Source organism: Aythya ferina (assembly GCF_964211825.1).
Source record: "Aythya ferina genome assembly, chromosome: 14".
Taxonomy (NCBI): Eukaryota; Metazoa; Chordata; class Aves; order Anseriformes; family Anatidae; genus Aythya; species Aythya ferina.
The window spans coordinates 19,672,857-19,689,545 of record NC_140312.1 but is presented as its reverse complement, the minus strand read 5'-3'; the positions used below and the strand labels follow the sequence as shown (position 1 = coordinate 19,689,545).

General features: G+C 51.3%; 1 pseudogene across 1 annotated transcript; it reads left to right on the top strand.

The window, feature by feature from the left end:
• Positions 1-5,439: 5,439 nt before the first annotated feature.
• LOC311444399 (sulfate transporter pseudogene) lies at positions 5,440-12,955 on the top strand (annotated as a pseudogene). The gene is made up of 3 exons: positions 5,440-6,109; positions 6,929-7,132; positions 11,618-12,955. The product of its transcript is annotated as a sulfate transporter pseudogene (transcript).
• The last annotated feature ends 3,734 nt before the right edge of the window (positions 12,956-16,689 follow it).

The following is a 16,689-nucleotide window of genomic DNA, read 5'->3' as shown; positions in this document are numbered from 1 at the left end:
CAAATAGGGTGACCTTGTGGGCCGGCCAGCAGCTAAAGGGGCCGGTGGCAGCCAGCACAGCCTCGGGAGCATGGAGGGCTCACAGGTAAAACACACGGGCCCAGCCTGAAATGATGCCAAACAACCTGGGCCAAATGCCAATGCGGTATGAAATAGTAATGTGTTTCCCTGCTTTTATTTCATTGCATGCATCTCTAATCAATTTAATCAGCTTACAGAGCCATTATAGAATTTTCAATTATTAGCTGGATAATTTGGAAAAGGGACATAAGCACTGGACGTTTATCACGCAGGAAAAAGCAGGAAAACAGCAACAACCCGCTGTGAAGTTCGCAAGGCATTGTTTTCATCTTCCTTACATAGGCTGAGATTGCTCCCCAAATCCTCTAGCTGCTGTGAAGTGCTGGTTTCTTTCTGTGTCCTACAAGTGGGCATCCGTGTTGGGGAAAGGACCTGGGGCAGGGCATGTCAGGGGGGACCCAATCTGTGGGGTCCTTGATAGGCTGCCAGGTGGTGTTTGACCTCTGTGGCCAAAGATGCTCTTCTGCATCCATTTAGCTCTGCTTTCCCTATGCCAAATCCCTTTCCAAGGACATAAGCTCCATTTTGTATCTTCCAAAATACACTAAAAAAAAGCATTCCTTGCATGTCTGTCTTCACAGCTAATTGCTGGCAGAGAGCAGTAGTCCAAATTATCATTAGCAGTCCTCTTTATCATTGTTTATTTGTAGGCTCCTTGGACCTTCTCAAGCTTTAGAGCGGAGTGACTGCATTAACAGGTGCAGTCAGTGCAGCAGCGACAGTTCTGGCCTCACATTGTCTGAAGATAACTTTTCTCTTTGTCTTGCATGCTCTGCTGTGACCCCTGCACATTATCATAAACTCCCCTGCAAAATAACAGGAGGCTGCAAAAAGTGTTTTATTTTCTGGGATGACCTAATGTACTGCTTCCACATTCTCTGGCATTACCTCTTGCAAAAAAAAGAGTGAGTAGTTTATTTCTAGGAAACCATAGGAGAGGTTCTGTTCATCTTTTTTGTCCCCTGCTTTTGTTGCAACTCGCCATGTCTCAGCAGTGTGACCAGTTCAGGGTTTGTCTCCTTTTTCTCGTGTTTCCCTTAAAAAAAATAAATAAAAAAGTGTTATTGCAAATGACTACATCTTGAAAATTCATTTCCACGTGGAACTGAATCAGCAGCCATTTGAAAAGACAGTTAAGCCCCAAATCTGAAGGGAAAGAAAAGCACCTCTCTCAGCTACCTGGCACCATTTCTTGGCCCTTGCTGTGTTTTGTGGAAGTGGGCTGTGCAGAGCAGGGGGGTGCCCCCCTGTGCTAAGGCAGGCTGGTCCAGTTCTGGGGCCAAGACACTGGGGATGCTGCTTGAAGTGCTTCCAGGAGCCAAACAGTCGTAAGTGCATTCACGAGCCTTAAAACAGTTAAATCACTGTGCAGTGCTGTTAGCTCTGTTCCAAAGAAAACTGCTGTATTAACCAAGATGTCAGCTTGTCCTGCTAACCATAAAGGTTGCACTGGTGCAGCTCTGGTGAACTCGCTACGTTTGCCCATTGCAAGATATCTGGGTAACAATCACGGACCCGGAGAATTTTATGTTATGTTTTTTACTACAGGACAGAAACACATCACCACCCCCTGTAAGAATGAAGTCGGTCTCCTCTGTACTTGGAGTGTGGGTTTCCACTGCTCTGGTTCTAGCTGCTTGCGGTGGAGTTGCATAGATGGATGTCACATTGCTCACATACCATGCTATGAATGACATTTCTGAATTTTGTCCTTCCTGCTTGTCTTAGAAAGAGGGTAAAGTGTTGCTGACGGGCAAAGTCCTGCCTACGCTTGCAAGGTTAATACTCACTGTCCGTTCAACCCAACCTTTCCCATAATGGAGTTAAACAGTTAGGTGAGTTTATGGTGCCAATAAAGATCCACTCTGGAATATGCATTTGAAAACAAATTATTTCAGAAGTTTAGCTATAGTGACCTTGCGTTTGGAAGACTTTGCAGCCTCAGCCAGCTCAAGGTCACATGAAGTGCTGTGGGTTTTTTTTTAAGCTTGTCTGTTACATATTTTCCAGAGTAAATGTGAAATATTTCCAGCTCCTACCCTTACCCCACCTCATGCAGCAGAAGTGATTTCAGAGGTGTATGCAGTGTTAGTGTGAGCAAGGATGCTCCTCCATCCTCTCTGCTGGGAGGGAGGATGCAGAACGGCCTCTCCTCAGTGCCCCCAGCTGGAGGGGCCAAGCAGAAGCTGCCCTCGCACAAAGAGCTTCCACTTCAAAGAGATCAGTGCAGAGAACCAAAGCCCACAGGGAAGCCAGCTGGGACGAGGAGCTCAAGAATGTAATAGCAGGGAAAGTATGGAATATTTTAAAATCGAGTATGAAAAGTCAACTGAGAATTTGCACACAAGAAAGGGAAAAAATGTAGGGTAGGCTTCAGACAATTAAAAAATCATGTTCACAAAGGATGGCAGAGGAAGTACAGAGACAGAGGAATGGAAAAAGAACTGCACACTGAGAGTTATACCTGTGAGAAGCAAAAGAGAATGGGTAAATCAAGACTTACCAACTTATGCCAAGTGGGAAAGGAAATGATAACACACCAAAGAGAGCCAATACATGGAACAAGATGGAACTTGGAGAAGAATTGCCATGCAGTGAGGGCGGGGTTCACGTTAAAGGTAGCCTAGATATTGTCACAGTTGGAAAATATGCTTTGTCCCATTTCTTCGGAGGACAGTAATGCGGAAGATACGGACAAGATCAGAGATCCAGAATTAGAAAGGAACGCTTCCTAAATAAGATCCAAATTCAAAGGATGGATTGTGCTTAGACATGTTTCATCCCAACAAATAAGCCAACTTAAAAGACTGGCCAGCTCCTAAGTGACAGGATTTCAAGATGAAGGAATCATACAAAAGGTGGAGATCTGGGTCCTTTGCTAAAGAAGGAGATTGAAAAAAAAAAAAAGGAAAATCAATGGAGATGATATCAGACAGGCCAAGATACAAAATGAGCTGTAACTTTGAAGGACTATAAAGCATATGAAGGGATCATCTTTTAAGGACAAGGGGAATGAAGAGGCTGAGGAAAGAAATAGTCCACTCCTGAAAGAAGGGAGGGGGAAATGAGCTGTGGAGCAATAGCAGAGAAAAAGAATGAGTATAAGTAGCTAAATACATTGAGCAGCTGTCTCCCCTGCCATATGCTCTAATTTTTTTCCTGCTGCCAGAGAGCACTGATGTTTCTCGTTTATTTACTCCTAATTACTGAGATACAGCCTTGCACTAATGAGATAAACATAACTCAGGATGCTGATCTTCCCCTCCTCTTCCCTCAGGGTGTCTCCCTAACATCTAAATCACAGACCTGTGACAGTGCCATCTCTCTGTGCCCTCCACCATCTCCCCAAACCCCATGGGCCCCAGTCACCCCCCCAGGCCCAGAACAAAGCCAGTGCCAGGAGCAGGGGTTGGGACCAGGCTGCTCCCTGCCAGGCAGCGCTGCTGTCCTGCTCCAGGGGCAGCAGCACATCCAACAAGGTCTGAGGCTAGGTCAATGGAAACAAGATGGAAAAGAGTCAGCGGAACCTGAGATGTTACTGGCAAGCAGAAATATGTGCTGAGAGGTCTCATGTAGGTTGTTGGCATGGATTGCAAGGGAAGAAGTGTTTATAAGACTGCTGGTTTAATTCAGGGTGATGAGACATTGCCTTTTTCCTTGCCACTAATGCAATTGCTCAACTTTACCTCTGAAGGCAGTGCAGCCCTGCTCTTCTGCAAAGTAAAATCCCTTGTTACTTTTCCACAAAATCCCTTGTTCTTTTGCTACAAAATCCCTTGTTCCTTTGCCACGCTCTTTAAAAGGCACATGCAGAATGCGGGCTACGCAGATTTGCCACATGCCACTTTCTCTCTCTGCCCAGAAATAACGATGCCATCACACCCCCGCTTGCAGTGCATGAAGGCTTTGTGAAGGCACGCACAAACGGTGCATGCAGCGTGGCAGAGCAGGGATGGGAGCACTCGGGGAGCAGCCCAGCACGTGGCTGCGGCATGCGTGGGGCAGAGCCTGGGGTGAAAATGCGGTGGTGGAGCACGTTGGTAGAAAAGCTACCAGCAAAGAGCAGTGTTGTTGTTTGATTGTTTTTATGGAGCAAAAAGATGCTCAGAATAGATGAAGATCTGCATAGAGAAGCCCAGCAGGACTTGAGCCCCAGCGAGGGCAGTGTCACAGCACATGCAGGAAGATTTCTGTGTGGTGTTGCCGTTGTTTAGCCATGTCCCCAGATACCAGCAATGCTGTTATCTGGCAGGAGCACTTCTCCAAAACCCCTTCAATCATTCTTAATGGGCAGAACAAGTTTTCATCAAAAATACTCTCCCCAAACAATGTTTGTTTTCAAAACACAGCTCTGTTTGGCTGGCTGCACAGCCTTCCTCAGCTGCAGCAAGAAAAGGGCCAGTTGCTTGGCTGAATAATTCCGTTTTCTCAAGAGAAGCAACACATGATACAGAAAGAAGGCAAAGGAAGCAGGTTTGCTGTTGTTTGGCATGTGCTTTCTCTGCTCAGTGTGTGCTGTGAGGTGAGGAGACAGGTCTGCCAGCAGGAGGGGGACCTGAGGAAAACACCCCCAGTCACTTGGCTCCTGCAGCCAGAGGTAAGAGACTGTGGTCAGGCCCAGGGATGTGAAATGAACCCGTAGGGCTGGAGAATGGGCATTGCCTCAATTCATTACCCCAGTTCAATTTCCAGAGCCTAGGTCTACACTCAGGAGAATTTTCTCTTTGTATATTGATCAGTTTTGACAATAAGGTGTGTTTTGTTGCAACTCTATTTTGACTGAAAAACTTGGAGTAGCTCTGGTAAATATCTTATTTAATCATATGGAAGAGGTTGAATGCTTTCATTCTGCAGGTATCAGCCTCTGTAATGGGCTTGTTTGATGCAAGCCAGCAAGGTAATTTAAAATGTTTTTTTTTTTTTTTTTTGTTAAAAAAAACAACAATGTTAAAGGAAAACATATTTTGCAAATAACTTCCCTTACCCATACGTTGCATTCCTAAAACATCACTTGGAATGCCTTAACAGTTTCAAAATAGGTTTTGTTTAAGTGGTAGCATTGTCAGGAAATGCAGGGTTGCTGGAGAAGTTTTAGTTCAGTGAAATGACATTGATCATAAGCCACTCTGCTGTCCTATTAGCCAAGAGCACGGCAGTTGCCGTAGCTTTGTCTGATGTGGCCCTCTGTGCCAGTGGGAATGCCATGTGAGAGCTGTGGTCTCGGGGCTGTGCTTAATTAGGTCCATAACTGATAGCAAACAAATCAACTGGCACCGCAGGAAGGTGCTTTTCTTTTATTTGTTTATCCATGCAATCTGCACAAGCCCTGGAGCTAAGTAAAGCACTTTATGCACATGAATGCAACTCTTCGTGGCATGCCTGCTCTCCTTCCAGAGCTCTCCTGGTGCAATGGAAGGCACACTGAGCCAGATATCAGGACAGAGCAAAGATGTACCGAGCTCCCTAACCCCAGGAGAGCCTCCTATCAATTTTACATGTGTCAGGTTGGAGGAGAATGAGCCCACAGACTTCAGCACCAAGGATTTCATCCTGAAGAAAGCCAGAGAGGTCTGCAAATGCAATCATCAAACCACCATCACCTTCTTCTGTCGGCTGTTCCCAGTGCTGGACTGGCTGCCCCGGTACAATGTCAGGACTCAGTTCCTTGGGGGTGACATATCTGGGCTCCTGGTGGGGACAGTTACCATCCCTCAGTCCATCTCGTACTCACTGCCATGAGTGTACATGAGCCAGGATCTCATCTACGGAATCTACACCAACTTCTTCTGCAATATCATCTATGTGGCCATGGCCACTTCACGACACAACTTCGTCGGATCCTTCGGGGTCCTTTGCCTGATAATCAGGCAGTCTGTGAACCGGCACCTCCAGCTAGCAGGGTACAACGACAGCAGCACTGGCTCTCTGCTGGTGGACAATTCCACCTTCCCTGGGAACGGGATGGCTACCTGTGACAGAAGCTGCTACTGTGGCCCTTTCCCTGAGCTTTCTGGTTGGCCTTTACCAGGTACGGATGTTCACTGCTGTGCTGTTTCCTCTCTGTCCTTTCCCTGCTAGGAATTTCTGAGCTTAACAGCTCTAAGTCCCAGTCTCACTTCAGACTTAAAAGCCATGAGCAATGTTTCCTAACGTAACTAGACCCTTGACCCAACTGTAGTGATTTGGAAAGCCCAAACACAGCTGAATTTGGGGGTTTGCTTCCCCCGTGTGATAGGCCAGGTGTCTGGATGTGTCTGAAACATGCTTAGGAGCAGATGCGAGGGAAGAAAGGGAACCGTGAACCACCTTCCCACCACCCCAGTCCTACCTGAGCTGATGACTGGGCAGGTCAGAGCAAGTTAGGGTGGGCAAGAACAGCCCTCAAGGACCCCACCATCAGCAGGGCCTCCATTAAAGGCCGCACAGTGTCCCCAGTGGAAGGGTCTTGTGGTCAGTGGACAGCTTCAGGCCCTCCCACTGTGACAATTAAAGTCACTGCGCTGCACTGTCTTGATGCCACTGAGAGATGCTAATGGCTGTTTGGATGTGGCTGCTCCCTGCACCTTCAGAGTTAACTGTGAGCCCTTATTACCTGAAGGAAACAGCAACCAGGATCATGTAGGCTTCTTTGTATGGCATCTCCAGCCACAGACAAGTCTTCTAGGTAGCTCTTTAGTTCTTCGTACCACAGATTAACTCCTTAAGAAAGAGGCCTCAGTCTCACGCAGAATGCTCAGCAGGCTGGAGAGCTGGACGGGTTGAAGTGGAAGCAGACTGCCAGAAGTTGCCCACCACCTCTTCTATCCCTTCTCATGGATCCTAATGATACAGCTGGCTTGCATTTCAGATCCTGCTGGGGGTTTTACAGCTGGGCTTTGTGGCTGTCTACCGGTCAGAACCTCTCCTCAGTAGCTTTGTGACCTGCTCCAGCCTCACCATTATCACCTCCCAGATGAAATACCTCCTGGGACTGAAAATCCCTTGGCACGAAGGTGTGGGCTCCTTCATCCTGATGTGGCTTGACCTTTTCAGGTACATCCAGAACACCAACATAGAATCATAGAATCATAGAATATCCTGAGTTGGAAGGGACCCTTAAGGATCATCAAGTCCAACTCTTGACACCGCACAGGTCTACCCAAAACTTCAGACCATGTGCCTAAGTGCACAGTCCAATCTCCTCTTAAATTCAGACAGGCTCGGTGCAGTGACCACTTCCCTGGGGAGCCTGTTCCAGTGTGCAACCACCCTCTCTGTGAAGAACCCCCTCCTGACGTCCAGCCTAAATTTCCCCTGCCTCAGCTTAACCCCGTTCCCGCGGGTCCTGTCACTGGTGTTAATGGAGAAAAGGTCTCCTGCCTCTCGACACCCCCTTACGAGGAAGTTGTAGACTGTGATGAGGTCTCCCCTCAGCCTCCTCTTCTCCAGGCTGAACAGGCCCAGTGACCTCAGCCGTTCTTCGTACGTCTTCCCCTCAAGGCCTTTCACCATCTTCGTAGCCCTCCTCTGGACACTTTCCAACAGTTTCATGTCCTTTTTATACTGTGGTGCCCAGAACTGCACACAGTACTCGAGGTGAGGCCGCACCAGCGCAGAGTAGAGCGGGACAATCACCTCCCTTGACCTACTAGCGATGCCGTGCTTGATGCACCCCAGGACATGATTGGCCCTCCTGGCTGCCAGGGCACACTGCTGGCTCATATTCAACTTGCTGTCTACCACGACCCCCAGATCCCTCTCTTCTAGGCTGCTCTCCAGCGTCTCATCGCCCAGTCTGTACATGCAACCAGGGTTTCCCCGTCCCAGGTGCAGGACCCGGCACTTGCTCTTATTGAACTTCATGTGGTTGGTGATCGCCCAGCTCTCCAACCTGTCCAGATCCCTCTGTAAGGCCTTTACGCCCTCATTTGAGTCCACAACTCCTCCAAGTTTGGTGTCATCAGCAAACTTGCTCAAAATACCCTCTATTCCTACATCCAGATCGTTTATAAAAATATTGAAAAGTACCGGCCCTAAAATGGAGCCTTGAGGGACCCCACTGGTGACCGCCCACCAGCCTGACACAGCCCCATTTACCATAACCCTTTGGGCCCTGCCCGTTAGCCAATTGCTCACCCATCGTATGATGTTTTTATTTAGCTGTATGGTGGACATTTTGTCCAGTAGGATCCTATGGGAAACCGTGTCAAAAGCCTTGCTGAAGTCCAAAAAAATCACATCAGCTGGTTTCCCTTGGTCCACCATACGGGTGATCTTATCATAAAAGGAAATCAGGTTAGTTAGGCAGGACCTACCCTTCACAAACCCATGCTGGCTGGGACCAATGACTGCTTTGTCCCCCAGGTGCGCCTCAATAAGTTCGAGAACCAACTTCTCCATGATTTTACCAGGCACTGACGTGAGACTGACAGGCCTGTAATTGCTAGGGTCTTCTTTCTGACCCTTCTTGAAAATTGGCACAACATTTGCCAGCTTCCAGTCTACCGGGACCTCTCCAAATTCCCAGGATCGTTGAAAAATAATTGAAAGAGGTTCCGCGATGATGTCCGCCAGCTCTTTCAGCACCCGGGGATGAATCCCATCCGGACCCATGGACTTGTAGGGATCCAGGTGGAGTAGCAAATCCCGCACGCGTTCAGGGTCAGTTGGGAGTTTGTCATCCCCACCGTCCCGGTCCTCCAGCTCAGGGCACCCTGGGTCCCGAAGCCCATCATCGGCATTGAAGACAGAGGCAAAGAAGGCGTTAAGCGTCTCTGCTTTGCCTATGTCATCGTCTGTGAGGAGACCTTCCCTATCAAGGAGCGGCCCTATGTATTCTTTAGTTCTCCTTTTTCCATTTACATATCTAAAAAAACCCTTTTTATTTTCTCTCACAGACACAGCCAGCTTCAACTCTAGCTGTGCTTTGGCCACACGAACTTTCTCCCTACAAACACGAACAGCATCCCTGTATTCTTTCCATGACGCCTGGCCCTCCTTCCAGTAGCAAAACACTCTCTGTTTCTCCTAATCTCCATTAGAACGTTCCTGTTCAGCCACGCCGGCCTCCTGCCCCGCCTGCCTGACTTGCGATATTTAGGAATTGCCTGATCTTGTGCTTCTAGGAGGCATCGCTTAAAGAGTGACCAGCACTGGTGGACATCGAGGCCTTCAAGAGCAGTTTCCCAGGGGACCTTGCTGACTAGTTCCCTGAGCAGCCTGAAGTCCGCTTTCCCCATATCTAGGGATGAGGTTTTGGTGGCACTTTTCCTTCTGTCACCATAAATTTTGAACTCAACCACTTCATGGTCCCTATGACCGAGGCGGCCACCAATCACCACATCTCCCACCAGACCCTCTCTGTTTTCTAGCAACAGGTCTAGGAGGGCACCTTTCCTAGTTGGCTCCGTTAGCACCTGTACCAAGAAGTTATCATCTAGGTGCTTCATGAACCTCCTGGACTTGCTCGTGTCAGCCATGTGGCACTCCCAGTTAACGTCCGGCAAGTTGAAGTCCCCCATAAGGACAAGGGGAGTTAATCTCGAGGCCTCTCTTAGTTCTGTAAAGAATAATTTATCGGCGCTATCGTCCTGGCCAGGCGGTCTGTAATAGACTCCCACAACGACATCCCCTTTATTCCTTCGTCCCTTGATCCTTACCCAGAGGCTCTCAACTTTGCCATCGCCGACCTGAAGTTCCACACAGTCCAGCCCCTGCTTCACATACATCACCACCCCACCACCTCGCCTACCCTGCCTGTCCCTCCTGAAGAGCCTGTAACCATCTATCGCAACACCCCAGTCACAGGACTCATCCCACCAGGTTTCGCTTATGCCGATGATGTTGTAGTTGCGGGACTGGGCCAGGACTTCTAGCTCATCTATTTTATTCCTCATACTGCGTGCGTTTGTGTAAAAGCATTTCAAGTGCGTCTCCTTACACTCAGCACCTTGTGGATCTGACCGAAGGACCTCACTGGCACACAGCCCCTCTGATTCTAGCGTACCATCCCTTAGGTCTTCACCGGCGTGCCTGGTTTTAGCCCCTTCCCCCTTTGACTCTAGTTTAAAGCCCTATCTATCAGCCCTGCCAACTCCTGACCAAAGATCCTTACCCCTCTCCGAGAGAGGCGCATCCCATCCGGTGCCATCAGGCCCGGTGTAGCATAGACCTTCCCGTGATCAAAGAAACCGAAATTCTGCCGGTCACACCAGTCTCGAAGCCACGAGTTTATGTGAACAGCACGCCTTTCAGCTTCGATCCCCCCTATCGGAAGGACAGAGGCAAACACCACCTGCGCCCCTGATCCTCTAAGTAGTCGCCCCAAATCCCTAAAGTCTCTTTTGATCGCCTTCGGACTTCTCATTGCTACTTCATCGCTACTAGCCTGAAAGACCAGTAGCGGGTAGTAGTCAGTGGGCCGTACCAGGCGCTTGACTTTCTTGGCAAAGTCTCTCACCCGAGCCCCAGGGACGCAACAGACTTCTCTGCGGGTTGGGTCCGGTCGGCATATCGGTCCCTCTGTCCCTTTCAGGAGGGAGCCCCCCATAACAATAGCCCTTCTTTCTTTTTTGAAGGATGATGTGGCAATGCGACGTGTAGGTCGCCTTGTCTTAGGCGCCCCCTCCAACTGGGACGGGTTTTTGTCTACTTTGTCATTTAGATTGTCTTGCTCTAGTCCTTCATATCGATTATTTAAGGGTAGATGAGAAGGTGAGGTGGGCAGAGAGAGGGCTCGCCTACCACCCCGAATAGGCACCTGCCTCCATTCCCCCCCTTGATCTAGGTCTCCTCCCGCTGCCTGGCAGGAGGAGGGAACCTCCGTCTTCTGCATAACAGGAGACGCCTGTGCTGTGGCAGGCTCGTGAGCCGGCCTCAGAGAGGGTAGAGCGCACCTCCACCAGTCAATTTCCCTCTCTGATTCCCTGATGCTCCTGAGCCTGTTCACCTCCTCCCGGAGCTCCGCTACCTGGCTGAGCAGTTCTTCAACCTGGGCACACCTCCCACAGGCATACCCATCACTGCTGTCGGAGACCGACAGAAGGCTGGGGCACACTCTGCAGCCCAGGACCTGGACGGCTGCGTGTTTCCCCGAGCCCTCCGTCTGAGTAGCCACACTGGCGACCGTGGCTGGAGATGCCGCACGAGATGCGGAGGCCACGGTTTTCTGCCTGGTTGATACCACGGTCAGGTTCTGAGCAAGCAGGTTACAAGAACCGAAGGGAGAGGCAGCTGCAACAGAGCGACGATGGGCCCCCCGCTCGCCCTGCCCGTGCGAACTGCCGCGCAAACTGCCACGCCCTTCGACGCGCCACGCCCTGTTTGCCCGTCCTGGTCGCCGCGCTCCTGGTCGCTCGCGCTCCCTAGGAGCAACTTTTAAACAGCCTGGAAGGGGGCGCTGCTGGCTCCGCCCTCGCCTCGTCAGCCTCCCTTGCGAGGACTGCCGGGTCCCGGCGGCTCCCCCGAGTGGCCTCAGTGCCGGACAAAAAGCCCTGCCCGCCTCGGTCCCCTGCTCCGCTGCAGAACACGTCTGCCCCGGAGCCGATCGCCTCAGCAAATCTGCGACCTGCTCACCAGCCTCATTGCTTTGGCCATCATAGTGCCTGTCAAAGAGCTCAATGACCGGTGTGAGGACAGGATGAAAGCCCCGTTCCCCATACAGCTGCTTGTGGTCATTGTAGCCACGGTGGTATCTTACTACTTCAACTTTCAAGAGCGATACAAGTCGGCTGTTTGTGGGGCTATCCCCACTGGTTTCAGGAAACCCACTCTGCCAGATACGAAGCCGTTCTCCAGCTTGGCAGTCAATGCCCTGCCCATTGCTATTATTGGCTTTGCTATGACTGTCTCCCTGGCAGAAATCTTTGGCAAAAAGCATGGCTACACCATCTGTGCCAACCAAGAGATGATCGCCATTGGCATGTGCAACCTGATCCCGGCTTTCTTCTACTGCTTTGCCAGCTCCGTGGCCTTGACCAAGACTCTGCTGAAGGAGTCCACGGGGACGCAAACCCCGATCTTTGGCCTGGTCACCTCACTGGTGCTGCTACTAGTGTTGCTGTGAATCATGCCACTCTTCTACTCGCTGCAGACCTCCATCCTGGGGGTGGGCACCATTGCCAACCTGCGGGGGGCCTGAGGAGGTTCTGCAACATCCCTGACATGTGGCAGCTCAGCAAGCTGGACACAGTGGTGTGGTGGACAACCATGCTGGCCTCCACGCTGACCACCACGGAGATCAGGCTCCTTGTGGGCATCTGCTTTGCTCTGCTCTGCATCATCTTCCACATGCAGAGACCCAGGGCCACGCTCCTGGGCAAGGTCAGCAACACAGATCTATGAGGACCAGGCCACCTACAAGCAACTCAGCAGTATTGCCAACATCAAAATCTTCCGCTTCGAGTCGTCCCTTTACTATGCCAACAAAGATTATTTCAAGACTGTTCTCTACCAGAAAACTGGGTTAAATCCCATCCTGCTGGCTGCTAGGCATCAAAGGGTGGAAAGCCAGGCAAATGCAGACACAGGCAACGGTGAGAGATTTTTTGGCACTGGGTTTGTCTGCCTGAAACCTGCCAAGACGAGGGCCGAGAAGTCACCCCCAGATGTCTGCCCTCCCTCCGTAGATACACACACCTTAATCATTGACTGTGGGGCGATGCAGTTCGTAGATACCGTGGGTTTCTCCATGTTGAAGGACACACATCATGACAACAAGGAGATTGGTGTCCAGGTGCTCCTGGCCAACTGCAGCCCTTCCATCCGCCACCGCTTTCCACAGCGTCCTGATGCAGCGCAGGTTGCTGAGCAGTGGTATCAGGTTCATCAAGAGAGCAGGGAGAAAAAGGATCCGCTCCTGGACCCTGAAGACCCACACATCCAGATGTCTTTGTAGATCTGTGCATGAGGAATGGTTTCTAATGAGGGTGGGCTTAGTACGTGCTTCAGAGCAATTTCAGTTTTCATGTGATAAGAGCATGAAAAAAAACAAAGGAACTGTGAGCAACAAGCAAGGGGCAAAAGTACTGGGGATGGAGGGGGTTCAGCAGAGATTGCCCCTAGCCTGAGAGGCATTTCAGGGTTGGTTGTGTGGGCTGGGAGCCTGGCTGGCTTTTACCCTTCTCCCTTTGGAAAGGGCTGATGGCAAGAGACAGTGAGCAGTGACGTGGGCCTCCCGGCTTCCCCAGGGGTCGTCCACATGAGATGCCACCCTGCGGTGCCTCTCCCACTGGCTGTCTGCTCCTTCCCGACCCACCCAGCACACCTGCCGCCACCTGGCTCCCGCTCTGTCGCCGGGCTTGTGTGGGCACTGGGTGGCAAGCGTGAGCCGCGCTGCACAGCCCGCAGCCTTTGCACAGGCCCCCAGCTGCTGCCCTGGTCCCTTTGCCGGCTGAATCTGCAGGCAGGCCCTGCCTGCCCCTCTGGAAGGAAGGGTCTGCGTGTATTCCCTCTGACCCTTCTGCTTGCAGTCATCCATGAGAGCAGACCCCAGCCCCGCTGAGTGCAAGGGGACCCCAGCCAACTGGGGCATGCATTTCCAAAGGCCTGGGGAGCCCCTGGGTGCTATCACAAGGGAGCACTTGGCCACCTCCCGGCTGGGGCTGTGTCCCTTGGAGTCTGGCTGATGTTTGGAGGTGGCCTGGACCCCACATTGACCACTGGGGCAAGCAGTATGGGACATCCTTGTCCCTTACAGCTGCAGTCCTCGGGCAGCAGCATCTCTAACTGTGCTGTGTGTGCGGTGGAAATCACAGCAGAGGCTTTGCACGGGCTTGTGGAGAGAAGCCTGGGGTGGGGGGACAGGCTTGATGCAGGAGAAAAGGGAAGTGCAGAAGGTCGGATTCATAAAAGACAAGGGTGGAGCCTGCTAAATCTGGAACTGTCTTGATCCTCCTTTTTGTCCTCAGTGACAACAACAAACAAACAAATGAAAAAACACCACCAATGGCAATGTTCTCCAACCCAGCACCAAGGAAAAGCTGCTCTACGGAGCACACTTAGGAGCATTCATAATGCAATTATAGCTTAGGGAGTTTCGTTCTAGGTGCAACTCCAGTGTCCATACCCAGAATAATTAGGGAAAGGGCTGCAAGAATCCCCTCTTGTGCAATCTCTTGAAAATCGCACAGTGGAGAAATGTACATCCCAAGGCATCTTTGGGTGCCAGACTGCGAGGCCACTCATGAACCTCCTGAAACATGGGGAGTTTGGGCCCAGCTGAACAAGGGGTGACACCAAACATTCCCCCTTGCTCCTTCCCTGACTGACACACATCCATTTGTTGCCACTTTCATTTTGGACTGGCCTTCTCCACGCTACATCCACCCCGAGTCAGTGTGGGAAATAAATCACAGAGGCTCATTTGTCTTCCAAACACCCTACGGCAGAGAGTTTAATAGCCCCTCAGTGGCCACAAAACAAAAGCAGCAAACACAGCAACAGCAAAGCACTTCCCTTAAAAGCAAACTAGTTTTAGAAGACTGCTGTGATTTGCCCCAGCCAGCAGCTCTTGCTCAGCCGCTGTGTGGGGCTCAGGACGTTCTGCTACAGGGCAGGACGGGTGCCTTGCTCTGCTGTGGTTCCATGATAGATTGCAAAGAACTCCCACTGCTGAAAGTGCAGCTTCCCTCCCGAAAAAAAAAAAAAAAAAAAAAAAAAAGTAAAAAAAAAATAATAATAATAAAAAAAAAAGTGTCTGAGATCATCAGCTACTCTTTATCAACTGTGAACCAGGAGTGCTTGTACAGTGGCTAGAAATACCCATGGTTTTCCAAGTGCTTACCAAAATCTGTGCTGCCTTCTGAATGCACAGTGGGACGATGATGAGAGGCAGGGCCATGGTGCTGTGAGCCAGGACTCCGATCCCAGCAAGGACTGGGGCTGCTGGGGAATGTGGTGCCACGCAGGGCCGTGCAGTGCGTGCAGCACCGCAGGAGGTGCTCAGCAAGAATTGGCTCACTCGGGCACGGGCCCTTTCCTTGCTGGTGTGCTGGGACAGGCAGCATGCTGCTGGTTCTGCGTCCCCACGGGGGAGTCCTTGCTCTGAGCAGCGAGGCTCAGCAGCATTGTCAAGTGCAAAAATAGCTTTTTGGTGAGCACCATCTGTAAAAACACTGTGTATGTTTTGGTTTAATCTGGGACTATTTCCATGCCACCTCTAAGAAACATGGCACCAAAGATGTTTGCTGAAGTGAACTCTAGCTTGGACAACCCTTTGGAAGCCCAATGATGGAGACTGTTGTGAATAAAGTACATGGAAAAGGAGAGCTGCTGCCTCTGCTCAGGATGCTATCTCCTTGTGGTCTGAGACTCCTTCAAGCAAATTGAGGAGCACAGCATGCCCGGCTGCTTGCTGGAGCAGGGTTGGAAGTGTCGGCTGAAACTAACTGGACTGAGGAGGTCAGTACCAGCCACGCAGGGCCGAATGGCAAGGAGTGTGTGGCAGAGGGTGCAGGCTGGAGTGGGGTGCAGCTCTTGGAGCACCTCCTGAGTTCTCGCGGGCTGTGAGAGCATGAGGCAGCCCTCAGGGAGCTGCATCAGGCACCCAGTGGTGGGTTGTGGTGTGTCTGAGCAGGAGGGACTCAGCAGGCTGGCAGAGAAAGGAAGCCTTGTGAAGATTGTGGCTTTCTTCCTTTTTGGAGTAGCACTGCCATCATTTTCTTTACAAAACTGTTTACAAGGAAAATTAAATGGTTTTAGTTAGACTTTAGATGCATTTACAATCTCAGTGGGGTGTGTAAAGCTGCAGCAGGAAGTGAAACCAAGTCTCAGGTATCACCGGCGGTGATAACTCCTGGGCACTGCCCGGTGTGAGATAGCAGGGGCAGGGTTACCCTCGGAGCAGGGGCTCCTGCAGCCCCCTGCCACAGGAAGAGGCTTGGAAGCCCCAGAGAGTGGTGAACGTGCCAAAGCACTACCTGGCAGTTGTTGCAGGATACCATCCCTGGACAGGAGCGAGGTGACAACCCCCTTCCCAGTCCCAGAGCAGCGGGATCTCTCTGGCAGCTCCTGCACACTCCGCTTGCCTGGAGCCCCCTGTTGCTTTCCAGCCACTGCCACCAGCGCTGGTGACACAGCCTTTCTGTTCCTGCAGCTCTCCAAGGTAGCTCAAGGACATTTGCCACTTTCATATCAATTCCTGTGAAGAGGTCCTGGGTTGTAAATGACACAGACGAGATAGGACACAAATGACACAGTCCAAGGGTAGCTAATAATCAGCATGGGAGATGCATCTGGCTCCTCACAGCCTGCCTCTGCTGGCCCAGGCGGACAGCAGTGTGAAGGGGCAGCAACAGCTGTGGGACAATTCCTGGGGACAAAAGGGCTCCTGGAGGGGGCATGGGGCATCCACCTGCCCCCAGCACCCAACCACGACAGCCCAGGTCCCTTCGTTTGCGCCATTTCCTCCACGTTCACCTGGGGCTGGGGGGAAACACGTCTCCATCCCTAGCATGGATGTGCCAGGCTGTTGGACTCAGCTGCAGGGACCCCGTGCTGGGCTGTCAGCCACAGGGGCTGCCGGGCTGTGTGCAGGAGGTGCAGGAAGTGCTGGGAGGTCTCGGCCCCCTCCCAGGGCCCTGCAGCCCCTTGCTACCCCCCAGCTCCCACTGCCCAGATGCCGCTGCGGGG